This window comes from Stegostoma tigrinum, chromosome 6 (assembly GCF_030684315.1).
Source record: "Stegostoma tigrinum isolate sSteTig4 chromosome 6, sSteTig4.hap1, whole genome shotgun sequence".
NCBI lineage: Eukaryota > Metazoa > Chordata > Chondrichthyes > Orectolobiformes > Stegostomatidae > Stegostoma > Stegostoma tigrinum.
In genome coordinates, this window is record NC_081359.1 from 91,756,476 (window position 1) to 91,774,340 (window position 17,865).

Genomic DNA, 17,865 nt, shown 5'->3' on the forward strand with positions numbered 1-17,865 from the left:
AATATATAAATTAATATAACATGAAAACATTGAAATTAAATAAATCTAATTTGGTTAAAACTGTCCTAGAGGTATTGATGAGTTACTATAAGGTGCAAAGCTTTAGCTTTGTTTGGTGCGAGTTGCAGATTTGAGTTTACTTGTGTCAACTGCTGGATGTGTTTATGGAGCCCACAGGTACTACAGTAAAGAACACTGCAGAATGACAAAAGGACAGATTACTCAGCAGCATTCACAAACACATGCATTCATGCAAAAGCTTTCTTTTATTTCAAACCCTGATTTGCTACTCTCCTGGTGATTATGTTGGCAGTTCTAGCACAATTCTAAGCCAGTAGTTTGATGTAGGTTTGTGACATGTTGAGAGTAGTGGTGTCAGAGCTTTGTGTGGGTGTGCAGGGGTGAATGCAATGGCATGTGGGAAGCCCGTAAGTGCATTCAATGCACTTCATTTCACTTCCATCTTTTTGTATCCATTCAGAGGTAGCTGGTGAGACATAGCCCTGGATCATGTGATTTCATCTTTAGTGTGTAAAGGAATAATTCTTTGATACATGTTGAAGGAGTTTGAAGTTGAGGTGAAGAAAGAGACAAAGGTCAGAATAAATTCTGAGTCTAGACGGAGTAAAGGTTGTGCTCCATTTCACCAACACTTCCCTGGATGCACTGATGCAGGAGTAAGAGAGAGAGAAAAAGCCCTCCCTGGGGCAAGAAACATGTGGCTAGGACAAGACGGTATTGTGATATTATAAACTCCAGAGCTTTAACAACTGTTCATGGATTGAAGTAATCAACAAAAGATAAAGAGAAGCAATAACTCTGCCTGGAATAAACCGATAAAGGGACAAAGACAAGCTGTTACACAGAGACTGAAAGCAATTAGCCATGTCTTTGACAAATTGATTAATTTATTTTGCCTTTATTTTGCTCACATAAATTTTAATTCAAAACTGCTTTGACATGTTCTTGACAAACTGGATGCTTTATTGCCACAAAGGACAAGGATCGCCCTGCAAAAGAATTTAAACAGTTCGTCACAGGAATGCTGTGCCTTCAAACAGATAGACAATAGCAAACGTAACATGGAACAGAGAAGCTACTTCTGATAAGCAGGCAAGCTGCAAACTTTTAGATGAAAGGTCTTTTTTAAAAAAAAGTCATCAATAATATCACCTTAAAAACCTGAAGAACAGAAATTTGTACAAGAATCAAACACCAGAATTCCACCTTCAGCAAAACTTTAGAGAATAACTTTACTTAAGGATCAAGTCCTGGACACTTCCACCTTCAGCAAAACTTTAGAGAATAACTTTACTTAAGGATCAAGTCCTGGACACTTCAGAGACCAGACTGCTGTTAGTGGGAATGTAGCCAAGTTCCATCGTTGATTGGGTGAGAATCAAGTTGGGATGACAGGCTTAACTTGCTTAGTTGATCGGTTTTATTCTGGTTGCTACATGCAATAAAGTTGAAATCATTGTTCAGTACTTGATTGTCTGTGAGATTTCTTAATTATCAGCCCTTTACAAGCTAGAGAGGATTTATTGTTAAGTAAAGATCAAATTGGTTGGCAAACAGAAATTTGGAAACAGAACAGGGTATTCCTATGCCACCTGATGCTTCACCTTCCAATGGCCAAGTGTGCACCTGTTTGAGCAGATAAGAGTTTGCTGAGACCCTCATTGACTCAATGAAGAGTATCTCAGCAGTAAGAGTAGGGATGTGAACAGCATACCCCTACCTCTGTTGAAGCTACACAAATAATGTAGAAATACCAGAAAAAGTAAGAGCGAGGTCTTTTAGTTGCACTTGGATTTACAATTGAGTGTTTGAGATATTATTTTGATTAATTTTTGCCTTCATTTTGCTCATATAAATTTTAATTCTGTTACCATCTCCCATTTATTATTGGATGTTTGATAACAAATGGTTTAGATTTTGTTTGACGAAGAATGTATAGATAAGAGTTGTTGTGAAAAAGACACATTTTGTCAAAGCTTTGTTTTAGGACTCATCAGGACATTTCACAAGAATACCAATTCCAGAGGGAAATAAACAATCCTACCACAAGAGGCGAGACTGTTAAGTGGCTGGCAAATGGACTGTGATTTGTAGTGACCATGGAGAATGAATCCATTAATACTGATTGACAGTTAGCAGCCAGGCTTTATTAAATTTTAAACCAGGCTGGTTGGCTCTCATTGGTGTATGATTGGTCACATTGGCCAGAATATTGCCATTCTTATCCACCTCAGAAAATATGCTAAATTTGTATACAGAAAGTGCATTTTTGTAGATAGAGTTAGGACAAGCTTAAGTACTCCTGCTATTTTAAGAAGGCTGCTTCTTTTGTTAACCTGTATCAGGGTAATTTTGAATTGTTGTCTTTTTAAAGTATCCAGTTACACAAATACATCAACGCTGGAAAATAACATTTATTATATACTTTATGTATTTGTGGATATGCAGTTAGTGTAACAACTTAACATAGAGGCTCAGACAACAAAATGTGAGGCTGGATGAACACAGCAGGCCAAGCAGCATCTCAGGAGCACAAAAGCTGACGTTTCGGGCCTAGACCCTTCATCAGATGAAGGGTCTAGGCCCAAAACGTCAGCTTTTGTGCTCCTGAGATGCTGCTTGGCCTGCTGTGTTCATCCGGCCTCACATTTTGTTGTCTTAGATTCTCCAGCATCTGCAGTTCCCATTATCTCTAACATAGAGGCTCACTTCTGTTTGCATACAGCCTTCAAGGAGGCTTGCCATCAGTACTGCCTTTAATCAGAGCAAGCATAATGTTCTCAAAGTACTTTCTGATGTGAGATTTCTTAGCAGTTTTGTGACGATGCATTTATTGCAGTCAGCCATTCCAGTTTTTTTAATCAATGAGTTCTTCACTTTGACATATTTTTATCCACAAAACTGACTTAGCTTGATTTGACCATTGATCAGATATTTGTAATAAGAACAGTTAAAAAAATTCATATAATCTGATTGTTGCTATCTTTTGACAGAGTTCAGCAACAATGTCTACAGCAATCCTGATTCTCACTCTTGATCACACAGTCAATATAAAGCTGAGACGACACAAAACTATCAGCATTTAAAAGGAACATGACAAAGCTGCCTTGCAACCTTAGGTTAAGGCAAGTAATATAAATATTTAATTTTGACACTCTTTTATCTGTACATTGTTAAATTATTCAAAGAGGTTTCTTCATCTTAGAGTATCCAATCACAACAGATATTTGCAGAAAGCTTGTCAAGGAACAAGTCTTAACTTGTACAGAATATCAACAAGGGTATGAATGTTGAAGCTTTACTCAACATATTAGCACAGGACATACTGGTTGGAATAATCGCCCGCTCTGTATCCCAACCTTTGTACCAGAATGAGAATGATACTCTAATATGTGGATTTAGATAATACAAAACTATTAATTTGACTATTCCATTTTGATTTATAGTACTTAGAATCAGGATCATTGAATGGTTATAGCACAACAAGTGGCCATTTGGCCCATCACTCCTGTTCTGGCTCTCCAAAGAAGTAACTTACTCAATGCTGTTGCCCAGCCTTCTCCTCGTAGCCCTGCAAATTCCTTTTCAGATAGTAATCCGATTCCTTCTAAAATGCCTACTCAAAATAGAGAACTAGTTGATGGAACTGTTTTTACTACCTATGGCCTGTGAGCATTGAAAAACGTGCAAGAAACCTCATGGAAGCATAAGTGAAAGGTGAAAATCAACGCAAGCCAACAGTACATAGCTGTTGGAATGGCTAAAGTAGAGATGGGTGTATTAATGCTTGGAATTTCAGACACAGAAGTCTGGGCGGCTGAATGTACAGCTGTAGATGGTGCGACAGAGGAAAGGAGAGCAAAATAGCCAAGCATCAGATCAAGACATGGTTAATTCAGATGAAGTTTTTGGGCTGGAGGAAGTTTAAAAAAAAGGGAGGGGCAAGGCAATATATACATGATGAGAGTTTGAAATTACGGGTATTGGGGGCTGAATCAAATGAAAAATCAGCAAGACCAAAGTTGTTGAGGGAGACAGTAGGCCAGATTTTATTTACATAAGCCATCAGGGTAGTATAAGATCCAGCTTGCTTTATGGAGTAGGAAACAGAATTTTAGAGTGAGCTGAACCGTATAAAGGCCGATGGGTGTGGGTCTGCTTACAAATAGTATTGGAAGAGGATTTTGATTTTATTGTCACATGTACTGAAAAGGTGTGTTTACGAGTGATACAGGCAGATCACAGCAAGCAAAAGATGTACAGATCAAAAAGATTTAGAGGCACGCAGGTAATTTTTTAGGTTACATTATTTGTGGCTAAAGTCTATTCGACAGCCAGAAAGAAGCTGTTCCTGAACCTGCTTTTCTTGTGTGTGTGTGTGTGTGTGTGTGTGTGTGTGTGTGTGTGTGTGTGTGTGTGTGTGTGTGTGTGTGTGTGTGTGTGTACACCATAGTGTGATGGGTTTATGATGATGATGATGATGATGATGTTGGCAACCTGTTCACAGCAGTGAGCTGTGCAAATAGAGTCCATGGATGCAATGAGATTACAAGAGAGTTGTCCAGAAGTGGTGTGGCTGGCGGAGGCGGATGTGACGTCATCGGTGGGGTCTCCGGCAGTGTCCTCGACGCCGACGGAACCCCGCCCACGGCCGATGCTGACGGAACCCCGCCCATGGCCGACGACCTCATCGCTCCGCCCACAACCTCCACAGCCAGCAACCCCAGAGGAGACAGCCACACTGAACCCTGCCGCATCTTCACCATCCCCCCAGACCTCCCACTAACTGAGGACGAACGGTCAGTCCTTAGTAGGGGGCTCACCTTCGTCCCCCTACAACCACACATCAATGAATACCAGTCACGATTGGACATAGAGCAGTTTTTCCGCCGTCTTCGCCTCCATGCCTACTTCTTCAACCGGGAGCCTAACCCTCCTTCCACTGACCCCTTTACCCGCTTCCAACACAAGTCCTCCTCCTGGACACCACCCCCAGGCCTCCTACCCTCCCTCGACCTCTTCATCTCCAACTGCCGTCGAGACATTAACCGCCTCAACCTCTCCACCCCTCTCACCCACTCCAACCTCTCCCCTGCAGAACGGGCAGCCCTTCGCTCCCTCCGCTCCAACCCCAACCTCACCATCAAACCCATAGACAAGGGTGGCGCAGTGGTAGTATGGCGCACTGACCTCTACATCGCCGAGGAGAGACGCCAACTCGCCGACACCACCTCCTACCGCCCCCTCGATCATGACCCCACACCCGAGCACCAAACCATCATCTCCAACACCATTCATGACCTCATCACCTCAGGGGACCTCCCACCCACAGCCTCCAGCCTCATTGTTCCCCAACCCCGCACGGCCCATTTCTATCTCCTTCCCAAAATCCACAAACCTGCCTGCCCTGGTCGACCCATCGTCTCAGCCTGCTCCTGCCCCACCGACCTCATCTCCACCAATCTGGACTCCATTTTCTCCCCTTTGGTCCAGGAACTCCCTACTTACGTCCGTGACACCACCCACGCCCTCCACCTCCTCCAGGACTTCCAATTCCCTGGCCCTCAACACCTCATCTTCACCATGGACGTCCAGTCCCTATACACCTGCATTCCGCATGCAGATGGCCTCAAGGCCCTCCGCTTCTTCCTGTCCCGCAGGCCCGACCAGTCCCCCTCCACCGACACCCTCATCCGCCTAGCCGAACTCGTCCTCACCCTCAACAACTTCTCTTTTGACTCCTCCCACTTCCTACAGTCTAAGGGGGTGGCCATGGGTACCCGCATGGGCCCCAGCTATGCCTGCCTCTTTGTAGGTTACGTGGAACAGTCCCTCTTCCGCACCTACACAGGCCCCAAACCCCACCTCTTCCTCCGGTACATTGATGACTGTATCGGCACCGCCTCTTGCTCCCCAGAGGAGCTCGAACAGTTCACCCACTTCACCAACACCTTCCACCCCAACCTTCAGTTCACCTGGGCCATCTCCAGCACATCCCTCACCTTCCTGGATCTCTCAGTCTCCATCTCAGGCAACCAGCTTGTAACTGATGTCCATTTCAAGCCCACCGACTCCCACAGCTGCCTAGAATACACCTCCTCCCACCCACCCTCCTGCAAAAATTCCATCCGCTATTCCCAATTCCTCCGCCTCCGCCACATCTGCTACCACGATAAGACATTCCACTCCCGCACATCCCAGATGTCCAAATTCTTCAAGGACCGCAACTGTCCCCCCACAGTGATCGAGAACGCCCTTTACTGCGTCTCCCATATTTCCCGCAACACATCCCTCACACCCCACCCCCGCCACAACCGCCCAAAGAGGATCCCCTTTGTTCTCACACACCACCCCACCAACCTCGGGATACAACGCATCATTCTCCGACACTTCCGCCATCTACAATCCGACCCCACCACCCAAGACATTTTTCCATCCCCTCCCCTGTCTGCTTTCCGGAGAGACCACTCTCTCCGTCACTCCCTTGTTCGCTCCACACTGCCCTCCAACCCCACCACACCCGGCACCTTCCCCTGCAACCGCAGGAAATGCTACACTTGCCCCCACACCTCCTCCCTCACCCCTATCCCAGGCCCCAAGATGACATTCCACATTAAGCAGAGGTTCACCTGCACATCTGCCAATGTGGTATACTGCATCCACTGTACCCGGTGTGGCTTCCTCTACATTGGGGAAACCAAGCGGAGGCTTGGGGACCGCTTTGCAGAACACCTCCGCTCAGTTCGCAACAAACAACTGCACCTCCCAGTCGCAAACCATTTCCACTCCCCCTCCCATTCTTTAGATGACATGTCCATCATGGGCCTCCTGCAGTGCCACAATGATGCCACCCGTAGGTTGCAGGAACAGCAACTCATATTCCGCCTGGGAACCCTGCAGCCATATGGTATCAATGTGGACTTCACCAGTTTCAAAATCTCCCCTTCCCCCACCACATCCCTAAACCAGCCCAGTTCGTCCCTCCCCCCACTGCACCACACAACCAGCCCAGCTCTTCCCCCCCCACCCACTGCATCCCAAAACCAGTCCAACCTGTCTCTGCCTCCCTAACCGGTTCTTCCTCTCACCCATCCCTTCCTCCCACCCCAAGCCGCACCCCTATCTACCTACTAACCTCATCCCACCTCCTTGACCTGTCCGTCTTCCCTGGACTGACCTATCCCCTCCCTACCTCCCCACCTATACTCTCTCCACCTATCTTCTTTACTCTCCATCTTCGGTCCGCCTCCCCCTCTCTCCCTATTTATTCCAGAACCCTCACCCCATCCCCCTCTCTGATGAAGGGTCTAGGCCCGAAACGTCAGCTTTTGTGCTCCTGAGATGCTGCTGGGCCTGCTGTGTTCATCCAGCCTCACACTTTGTTATCCATGGATGGAATGTTTACTTCTGTGATGGTCTGGGCTGTGCACACTGCCTTCTGTAGTTTCTTATGATCCAAGGCAGTGCAGTTCCCTTGCACCCAGACAGTATGCTTTCTTTATGTGGGAAGTCTAAGACTGGTTGTCGAGGGCCGAAGGGCCTGTTCTGTGCTGTATTGTTATTGTCACTCTGAGGAATGTAACGCTCTTCACTCTCTCAACCTCAGTTCTATTGATGTAGGTGGGGGGGGAGGGTGTTCTCCTCCTTCCTTTCTGAAGTTGATGATCAGTTCTTTAGTGTAGCCAATGTTGAGAGACAGATTGTTCTCATTGCACCACGTCACCAAATCTTCTTCCTCCCTTCTGTATTTTGACTCATCATTGCTATATATCCGTTCCACTATGGTGGTGTCATCAGTGAACTTGTAGATGGCATTCATTCAGCTGAGAGTTTAGAGGGAACAAAGGCAGGATAAGGGTTTCTGTAGTATATGGGCTGAGATTGAGTGATTGGTGATGACAGAGTTTGGTAATATTATGGAGCTGGAAGTAGCCTCACTTTGGGATGAAGAGGATATCAGCTTCAGAAACCAGTGTGGGTCAGAGAAGACATGAAAGTTCTCAGATTGCAGTAGGATTTCTGCACTGACAATACTGAACAATTGACAACTGCAGTAGGATTTCTGTAGAAGCAGTGCTGAGAAAAGCAGTAACATTCCACTACTATCAGTGCTGGACGATTGAGAATGGCAGCTGTGTTTCTGTCCTTGCAGTGCGGTTTGAGTGCTAACAGTGCTGAACTATTGGGAGTTAATGAATCGTTTCTGTACTGACTGAGCCAGACCATTGGGAATTGCAATAGGATTTCTGCATTGACAGGACTGAACCACTGAGACCTGAGATCAGATTTCTGTACAGATATGACATGAATGACTGGCACTGGTATTTCAATGCATTAAACCTTTCATATTCTCTGTAGTTGAATGATGTAATTTGACTGCACATGAATAATTATTAGATTAATTGTTTTTAGATTGCATATTATCATTTTGTAGCTTTTGACTATCTACAACTGCAACCTTTTTAAAAACATTTTCATGGTTCCGTAAACAAAGCTGTAGGCCAGCACTTCTTGCCAATGCCTTGAACTGAGGGGCTTGCTTGGACATTTCAGAGGGCAGTTAAGAGTTAACCACATGGCTGTGGGTCAGGATTCTTATGTATGCCAGACTGGGAAAGGATAGCAGATTTCCTGCCCTAAAGGACATGGCAAACTAGAGGTATCTTAATGTCAGTAGTCTTAATGACAATGGATGTCATCTTATGGCATTGAGGCTACAGCTGTTTTGATCTCCTTATGACAGAAAAGATATTATTGCCATAGAGGGAGTGCAACAATGTAGTCCCCTACATGCTGGGACTGTCTTATGAAGAGGGATTGAGAAACCTAGAATTTTTAAGCATGACAGCTGATCTCATTTAAAATTACTTGAATGCTTAATAATTTCACCCTTTGGAAACTTACTTAATACTTTAAAGGGATAGGCAACATAGAGGTGACTAAGATGTTTCCCCTCGTTGGGGAGTCTAGAAACAGGGAGCACAACTTAAAACAAGGGTGATGCCACCTGGATCCGAAATGAGGATTTGATTTTTAAAGTTGTGAACCTTTGGAATTCTCTACCAGAAAGAGCAATAGAAACTTAGTCTTTAAGTATGTTTAAGGTAGAGATTGACAGATTATAGATTATCAATGGTGCACAGGATGATATGGATGAGGTGACTAAAGGGCATTGATGTATTTGGATAGTAATGAATGCCTGGGCAGGTTCAAATGGGCTGAATAGCCTATTCCTGTTCCTGTGTTCCTACATCAGCCTTAGCCTCTGGTTGACAGGCCCAATGACATTACCACTGCACCATCTCCCCCAGTTCACATTCCTTTGCTTGTCTGGTAGCTGCACGTTATTGGACAATACAAACATAAGGGCAATAACTAAGTGGTGAATTCTAAATGGAAAGCTAAAGCCCTGTCTGAACGCAAAGATCAAGGTCAAGTTGTACTTGTTGAGTTATTGAAAGAGTTCATGGAAATATTGAGAAGTGAAACAGTTGAAGAAGAGGCTGTGCTGTTATGGGAGCAGGACTGTTATTTAGTCCTTCAAATCTGTACCAAAGTTCAGTGGGTCATGGCTAATCTACAGTCGAACACCAGAAATTTGCCTTTTGCTTCATACCCTTAATAACTTTGGTTAACAAAAGTCTAATCATCTCCCATTTCAGAACTAATCTTGCATGAATTAATTAATGCAAAACAGAATTTCAAACTTCCAGAGACTTTTGGGTGAAGTAGTATCACCTAACTTTGCCCCATGAAAAATAAAGTTTATTTTTATACGATGCCACCATTGCCACAGACTGTCCAACTACCATGAAGAGTTTCTCTCTATTCACATTTTCTGTTCCCTTAATATCTTGAAAACTTCACTCAAATCACTCCTCAAACACCAAAATTCTGGGAAACACGACCCCAATTTGTTTAATTGTTGCTTAAAATTTAATCCTTGGAGTTGAGACATCAAACTTACACGATGCTCCCACATAGGATCAGATGTCCTTCCTAAGCTGTCATGTCTGGAACTGCTCGCAATATTCCACGTGGAATCTGTAGCTTTTCATGGCTGAACCATGACTTCAACTGCTTTGTGATCTAGTTCAAAACCAACATTCTTTTAATCTCTTCGAATTATTTTTGCACATGTTCATGATATTTTTATGATTTGTGGACTTCAAAATCACTTTAACATTTCACTGTTTCAACCTAATCTCCATTTAAGTACCCTGCTCTAATCCTTTAGAGGTTTGAAGCAAATTACCTCATATTTGCTTGCCTTGAAATGAATTTGCCCACTTAATTAAACTATCAATATTTCCTAGAAGTGTTATACTTTCACCTGCCATGCTTAGAATGCTATATATCTTTGTACCATCAGCAAATTTAGATTTATGACTTTCAATTTTGACATGAGTCCTTATTAAATGCCCTGGGGACAGATCCTTGCAAGATACCACCAATCAATTCCTGACAACGAGAGAGCCAGCTGAGTATCCCTACTCTCTATATTCAGCAAGGATCCTAGGGAGGATAATAACTTGCCTTTAAAAGCCATGCATCTAACTTTAACCACCAACCTCTTCTGAGGGACTTTCACAAATGCTTCCTGGAAGTCCATGTAATCACACTATCCACAAGATCAGTCATATCTTAACTGAATTAAAACATATTTGCAGAGTGTGATCTACACCTTAGAAGTCCAAGCTAATCAGCTGAAAATGTTCAAGATATTTAGACATGCCATCTTAATTCCCTAACAATTTATCATTGAAATTGTTATCCTCACTGGTCTATGATTTTGTGGCTTCCCTTTATCACTTTTTTCTCTATTTTTCAATTTAAAGAAACAGATTTTTAAAATGTTTATTCACAGATTAAGGCCATAGATGGCTAGACCAACTTTTTTTGCCCATCCTAAATTTCCCTTGGTTGTGACTGGTGGTGGTAAGCTGTGTTCTTGAACCACTGAATTCCATGTCGTATAGGGGCACTCACAATTCTGCTAGAGAGGGAGTTCCAGGATACTCACCCAGCAACACTGAAGGAACTTCGAATGGTTTGGAGAGGAACTTGCAAGTGATGATGTTCCCATGCAACTTCTCCTCTTGTCCTTCTAGATGCTAAAAGTCGTGAGTTTGGAAGGTGCTGGTGAAGGAACCTTGGTGATTTTCTAAAAGCATCTTATGGATGGTCCACACTGATCTCACTGTGTGTCAGTGGGATAAAGGAGTGACTGTTAAAAGTGACGGATAGGGGGCCAGTCAAGCAGGCTGCTTTGTCCTGAATGGTGTCAAACCTCTTAATGTTGGAGCTGCTCCCACCTAGGCAAGTGGAGAGCATTCTATAACACTCTGACTGCGATCAAGAGGACATTTAAATAATGTGGATAGATCATCTCCAATGTTCACCTTTCCTTTTAAGTCCTATAATGGAGATCATCTGATCCCAGGATCATGTCCATCTTTAGTGTTATTATTTTCTTCATTGCTATTTCTTTGTTTAGGTTAGTTTTGACAAATTGCTGTCCTTATTATTTTCCTTAACGTGCTAGCCTCTTCCTTTACTGTAAATACTGAAGCAATAGAATTATTCAGCGTGTCCAATATTTCTTTGTTCTCATTGACAATATACCAATGTTAGTTGTGTAAAAATTTTATTCCAGATCATCCAATTGTTCCTAGCATAATTGTACGACTTTTGACTCAATCCCAAATTCCACAGATAGATTTTTTGCATAAAGGGACTACCATACACAATGATCTCTCCCAGCATTCACCCAGGAATAAAAATCTGATCTATCATATTATTATGAATAAATATCAGAACGTCCTTTGGTTTACAATAGCTATGTTAAAAAAAGGTGTACATTCCAAAATCTGTGCACAATGAATTCATCAAAATATCTCCATTTTGTCATTTCCCATAATGAATTCATCATTCTCTAGCAGCAGCTCAGTACAATAAATTTAGTCTCAATGTATAGTTACTTGTTTCTTCCCATGCATTCACATCAAACTGCCGTCCTGTTCTTGCCCATTTCGGGGATTTCCAAATCACACCTTCCTTTGACTGACTCTTCCTTTGAAAGATTCTCAACAGTAACACAATGCTATGTGCTTGGATTTCTCGAAGCACTTAACAGGGAGTTATACGTAGGTTGTAAACTGGTGACGGCTCAAACTGGAATAAGGGCCTTCAGGCATGATGTTAAGTTAAATATCTCCATCTACTGGAGAAGTATTGTAAATGAATTTGTGGAAGATCTACAAATGCACTAGATTAGGACGTTAAATCGTTTTACTCACCTATGTCTCCTTTATGAATGCAGAAATCTGCGCACTGAAAATAGCTGGGCTGAAGGTAAACACTCTCATATATACCTTATTGTGTTCAGAACATTGTGAGATGTCTTTTAAAAAAAAGAAAATCTGTATTCATATTACAGGCAGTCCCCAGGTTGTGAATGGGTTCCATTCTTGAGTCTATTTGCAAATCAATTTGTAAGTTTAACATAATTCTGTACATTACGAAGTATATGTTCATAGATGCCGGAAACGTTCATATGTCAGGTCTTTAAAATTACACCACTATATGAGATCATGTTTGCAAGTATGAGAGTCTGTAAGTCAGATGTTCATAAATCAGGGACCCATGTATACAAGTTCTATTTTCCATAGTCTAATTAACAAGACCTGTTTTGTTGTACCAATAAATTTAACAAGTCATTTGAAAAGAGACCACATGAGATCCCAAAATGCTTTATAGTCAATTTTTTGAAGTGCAGTCATAGTTATACTGTTGGAATTTATGCACAAGCACCTACATGTAGCAATATAATAATGGCCAGATGCTCAATTTTTGTGATATTGTCTGAGTGAGGACTAAATCTTCAAAATAGTGCCACGTGATGGCTTGTGTCCTCCTGAGAGTCCAAATGGGACCTAAATTTAACATTTCATCTGAAAGGATTTGGAACTGAGGCCGGTGATTTCATTGGAAGTTTTTGATATTGACCGGGTTGTTTCAACGAATCAACATGAAACAGCTATTAGCATGGACAAATCACATAGGGCATCGCTACCCTCTTTCAGGCAATTAACAAACACAGCCACACAAGAAAGGGTTACCACCTGTCTCTTTGCCCGTGACTGGCACAGGGAACTAAATTGAAAGGAGAGAACATAAACGATAAAAGTAAACTTTTTATTCCTGCTATTTGTCTTGTTCTGTATAATTGCCAATGAGAATTTCAGCTGTTTTTCGCAATTATGTGATACTTTAATCTTAGAATGTTCATGGTCTCTAATTACTGTTTCACCATAATGTTTCAGAATCTTCATTAATACCTGTTTGACAATGAGCTTGTCAATTCTCAAAAGAAAACTGTATCTTTTACAATTAAGTTGAATTGCTGTTGGTATTAAAGAACTTGAGAATTGCTGAGAAAAAGACATTTGTCAAAATTTATAGCCTCACAGGCATGAGAACAATTGGCAGTAATATCAATTTAAGCAGAAAACCAGCATTTCTACTGTCTGAGGGGGAAATGCTGATTGTTTGGCAAGGGGACTCAAAATCATCCAGGCAAAACTTGACAGAATTGTAAACACTGAGGAGGACAGTGCAGAACTTTAAAACAAAATTGACAAGTTGGTGGAGTGGGTGGATAGATGGCAGATGGATTTCAAGTCAGAAAAGTGTACAGATGCATTTTGATACAAAGATTCTAAAGGGCTTGCAGGTGCAGTGTACATGCGTCATTAAAAATGGTAAGACAGGTGGAGAGAGCTGTCACTAAAGGGTACAGTATTCTAAGTATCATTAATAAGGACACATGACAAGCGAAGTTATAATGAACACCTTTATGACAGTGATTAGATTTTGGCTGGACTATTACACATGGTCTGGGCATCGCAATATAGGAAAGATGTGAATGCATTGCAGAAAGTGCAGAAAACATTTGCGAGAATTATCCCAGGAATGAGAAACTTCAGTAAGGTGGAAATATTAGAAAAGTTGAGATTGTTTTCCTTGGGGAAGAGAAGGCTAAAGGAGACTTGATATGAGCTTTCAAAATCATGAGGGACCTGCAAATAGCAGATAGGGAGAAACTGTTCCTGCTTTCAAAAGGGTCACAAGCTAGAGGGCAGGTTTTAAAGTGTTTTACAAAAAAAAGTGCATACGAGCAGCGTTCTTCCAAGTTGTGCACTTATGTGGGTGCATTGAGCTTCCTCAAAGTCCCTACACACCAGGGTACGGACACATTAACTAATAGTCCTAAAAGACAATGCCATGCACGGACCTCGGCAGTTTATGTAGCAAAAGAAATTTCACAAATGAGTAGTTAAGGTCTGAAACGTGCTATCTGGAAATGTGGTAGCGGCACGTTCAATTGAGGCATTCAAGAAGGCTTTAGATGATTATTGAAATTGCAACAATGTACAGCAATATGAGAAAAGGCATCAGATTGCAGACAGAAAATGCTCAAAAAGCTGATGCAGACAAGATGGCCTCTTTCTTCACAGTATCAATTTTGAAATTCTGTGAAATGCATCAATTAATGATTGGCAGTTAACTGTAAGGCTTTGTTAAAGTTATACCAGGCAGGTTGACTCTGGCTGGTCAAGGCATTACCTTGAGAAATGAGCGAGCATATAATTGTCACTTAGTTTGGTGAGTTGACACAGACATAGTGACATTTACATGCTTAAACAGGACTGTGTGTGAAAGAATGTGTCGCTTGCAGTGCACCACACTGTGGGCCTGACTGACAATCTCAGATTGTCAATCAGCATATTTCTTTGCACACTCAGAATTATCCAAATGCAGAATCACATCCAATGCTAGTCACTGTGTTGAATGCTATGTTTGAAATGAACACCCAAAGGGCTATGTTGTTCAAAATGTTCTGCGACTCCGCAAATACATATTAACAGGGCGGTGTTGTTGTCATCAGAAAGAACATGTGTGTTCTACATCTGTTTCAACTCAACAAAATAAGTAGCATCCATTCATTTGTACATTTCTCAGGGCAAGGCCTTGACTAATCAAGTCTGAAGAAGGGTCCCGACCCGAAATGTCAGCTTTCCTGCTCCTCTGATGCTGCTTGGCCTGCTGTGTTCCTCCAGCTCCACACAGTGTTATCTCAGACTCCAGCATCAGCATTTCTTACCATTTCAAAGTCAACTTGCCTGATTCAAAATTTAAACAAAGCCTTGCAATTAGCAAACAATATTGCCTGGTGTATACACTTTGGCATTATCTCTACCAGTCGGAGTATACCTGCTAACCAATCAACATTCTCCTTTCTTATTACATACATGGGATTTTCCTTTACGTTGATATTCTGTGAATTGTCCTAATGAGTGCAAGATTAAACATTTTAACAAAATTTGTCTTTTTTCAGCAGTACTTAAATGATAATGACTGTCAGGAAACATTCACTTCATTTAGTTACAAATTCTATTAGGTTGATACTGAAACATTCAACACTTATGGAACACTTTCTCATGTAAATCACACTCATTGCCAATCGATCTACAGCCAAAGTCTATCCAACGGAAAAATATTAGCAGAAATTATGTAAATCCCGTCAGCAGTTGGTCAGGGAACTAGAATTTGGACATTAATGTTACATCAATTGCACATTATGAGAGTTCTGTTTGTAAACTAGTGAATTTTTTAATTTTCTGCTTTAATTTTAATTTTAGAATACATTCAACCAGAAGAAAACAAAATTATTTCCTTTCCCTCTCTAGTAATTTTTAACCCCAGAATTTGCTTCACCGTTGAGGATTTTTCATAGCAATCCCTTCTCCAGACCAAGCTAGGTGAATCTTCAAGTCTTTTCTTCAATCCTCATGAATTTCATTTTTTAACCCAACTGTGAAGTCCCACACATACTTCTGAGCAGTGAACTATGGGAATTTTCAGTCTCCCATTGCTGTATCTGTCCAGGATCCCAGCAAATGAATTACTCTCTGAGTTCCAGGCAATTGTTGGAAACCCCTCTCCTTTCATCATTTCTGTAGTAAAGTGAATCACACAGGTTTTGTGTCCAGACAGAAATACTGATCGACTACCTTTGTGACCCAAGCTCCTCTTTTATTTTGAAGTTTAAAATATAACATTATAACTTGCTATTCTCAACACCTTCGTGTAACTTTGAAGATTAATAGTTTAACCATTGTTACCACAGATGCTGCTGCCATTGTTTCCCATTGTAAAGACTTACAGCTTCTTTACAACCTGGACCTCCTTTTAATCACTAAGTTGGTAGATAGGCAGCCTGCAGAACGGGTCGTGTGACCCCCCCCCCCCCGCTTCAGTTCATCAAAAACTAAAGATACCACCCCAAAACACAAGCCTATAAACCTCATTATTGCAACACAGTATCTTCCCACACAAAATAAAAAGTTAAATTCATCTTAAAGTATAGTGAAATAAATGAAATAGCTCCACAAAGCAGATGACAGATGCTGTTATGATTCTTTTTCTTGCCACTGCTGATCCTACCAGTTGTAATGGAATGCATAGTGATTAAATATCTTCCATTTGTAACCCTCTTTTAGCTATCTTACAAGACGAGAAGAAATCATTACTGAATGTTGTTAATATGATTTGCAGAATCCCACTTCCAATCCTGAAAGCAAGGTCACACATCAGCTATTTTTCATTTTGGTGCAGCATTAAAGTTCAATATCTATAGACAGATATGTGAGACTGGCTAGCCACAGCAGGAGATCTCTTTGCAGGAAGAAATACCTATAAACAGCAGCAGCAACATCTATTTAGTGTAGTATTTTAAAGAGCTATCTTTAAGAGCGAGATCCAAAGTCCATCACAGTGATTGCGTGAAAAGATTCCAGTGAGGTGTATTAGAGATTGTGCACTCAGTTTAATCTGCTAATGCCTGACTGAGAGTGGGATTCTGTCCCCAACATAAAGCATTCCAACAGGTCAGGCAACAACTGTGGAGACAAAAGGGTTAATGTTTCAGTTCTCCCTGAATGTTTTCAGGTTACCCCCAACGACCCCATCCACATTGGGACATACAGGTGTCATTGGCTAGGCCAGCACTTATTGCCCAATACTAGTTGCCCTGGAGAAGGTAATGATGAGCTGCCTTCTTGACCACTGCTGTCCATTTGGTGTACAGCCAACTATAATAAGGTCACAGAGTTATACAGTACAGAAACAGACCCTTGGCCAAACTCATCCATACCAACCAGCTTTCCTAAATGGAACTAGTTCCATTTCCCTGTATTTGGCCCATATCCATCTAAACCTTTTCTATCCGTGTACCTGTCCAAGTGTCTTTTTAAATGTTATAGTTGTATCTGCCTCAACACTTCATCTGGCAGTTCATCCCATATATGAACCACCCTCTCTGAAAAAAAAATTTCCCTTCAAGTCCCTTTTAAATCTTTCCCCTTTCACCTTAAACCTACGCCCTTTAGTTTTGGACTCTCCTACCCCGAGGAAAAGACCTTATCTATGTCCCTCATGATTTTATAAATCTCTATAAGCCTCTTATAAATCTCCTCAGCATCTTACCTCCTGAGAAAATAGCCCCAGCCTATCCAGCCTGTACTAATAACTCAAACCCTCCAGACTCGGAAACTTCTTTGCATATCTTTTTGGCACGCTTTCCAGTTTAATAACAGCGTGACCAGAATTGTACACAGCACTCCAAATAAGGCCTTACCAATGTCTTGTGCACCTGTTACATTACATCCCAACTCCTGTCCTCAAGGCTCTGACTGATGAAGGCAAAAATGTCAAGCTCCTTCTTCACCTGTCCACCTGTGATACCACTTTCCAGGGACGATGTATCTGCACGCCTGGCTC

General features: G+C 41.9%; 1 long non-coding RNA gene across 1 annotated transcript; it reads right to left on the reverse strand.

The window, feature by feature from the left end:
- Positions 1-950: 950 nt before the first annotated feature.
- On the reverse strand, positions 951-12,143 carry LOC125453076 (uncharacterized). Its single transcript, XR_007247677.2, has 3 exons — positions 12,003-12,143; positions 9,989-10,110; positions 951-1,010 (listed from the first exon to the last, which is right to left on the reverse strand). It is a non-coding gene; the product is annotated as an uncharacterized LOC125453076 (long non-coding RNA).
- Positions 12,144-17,865: the final 5,722 nt, after the last annotated feature.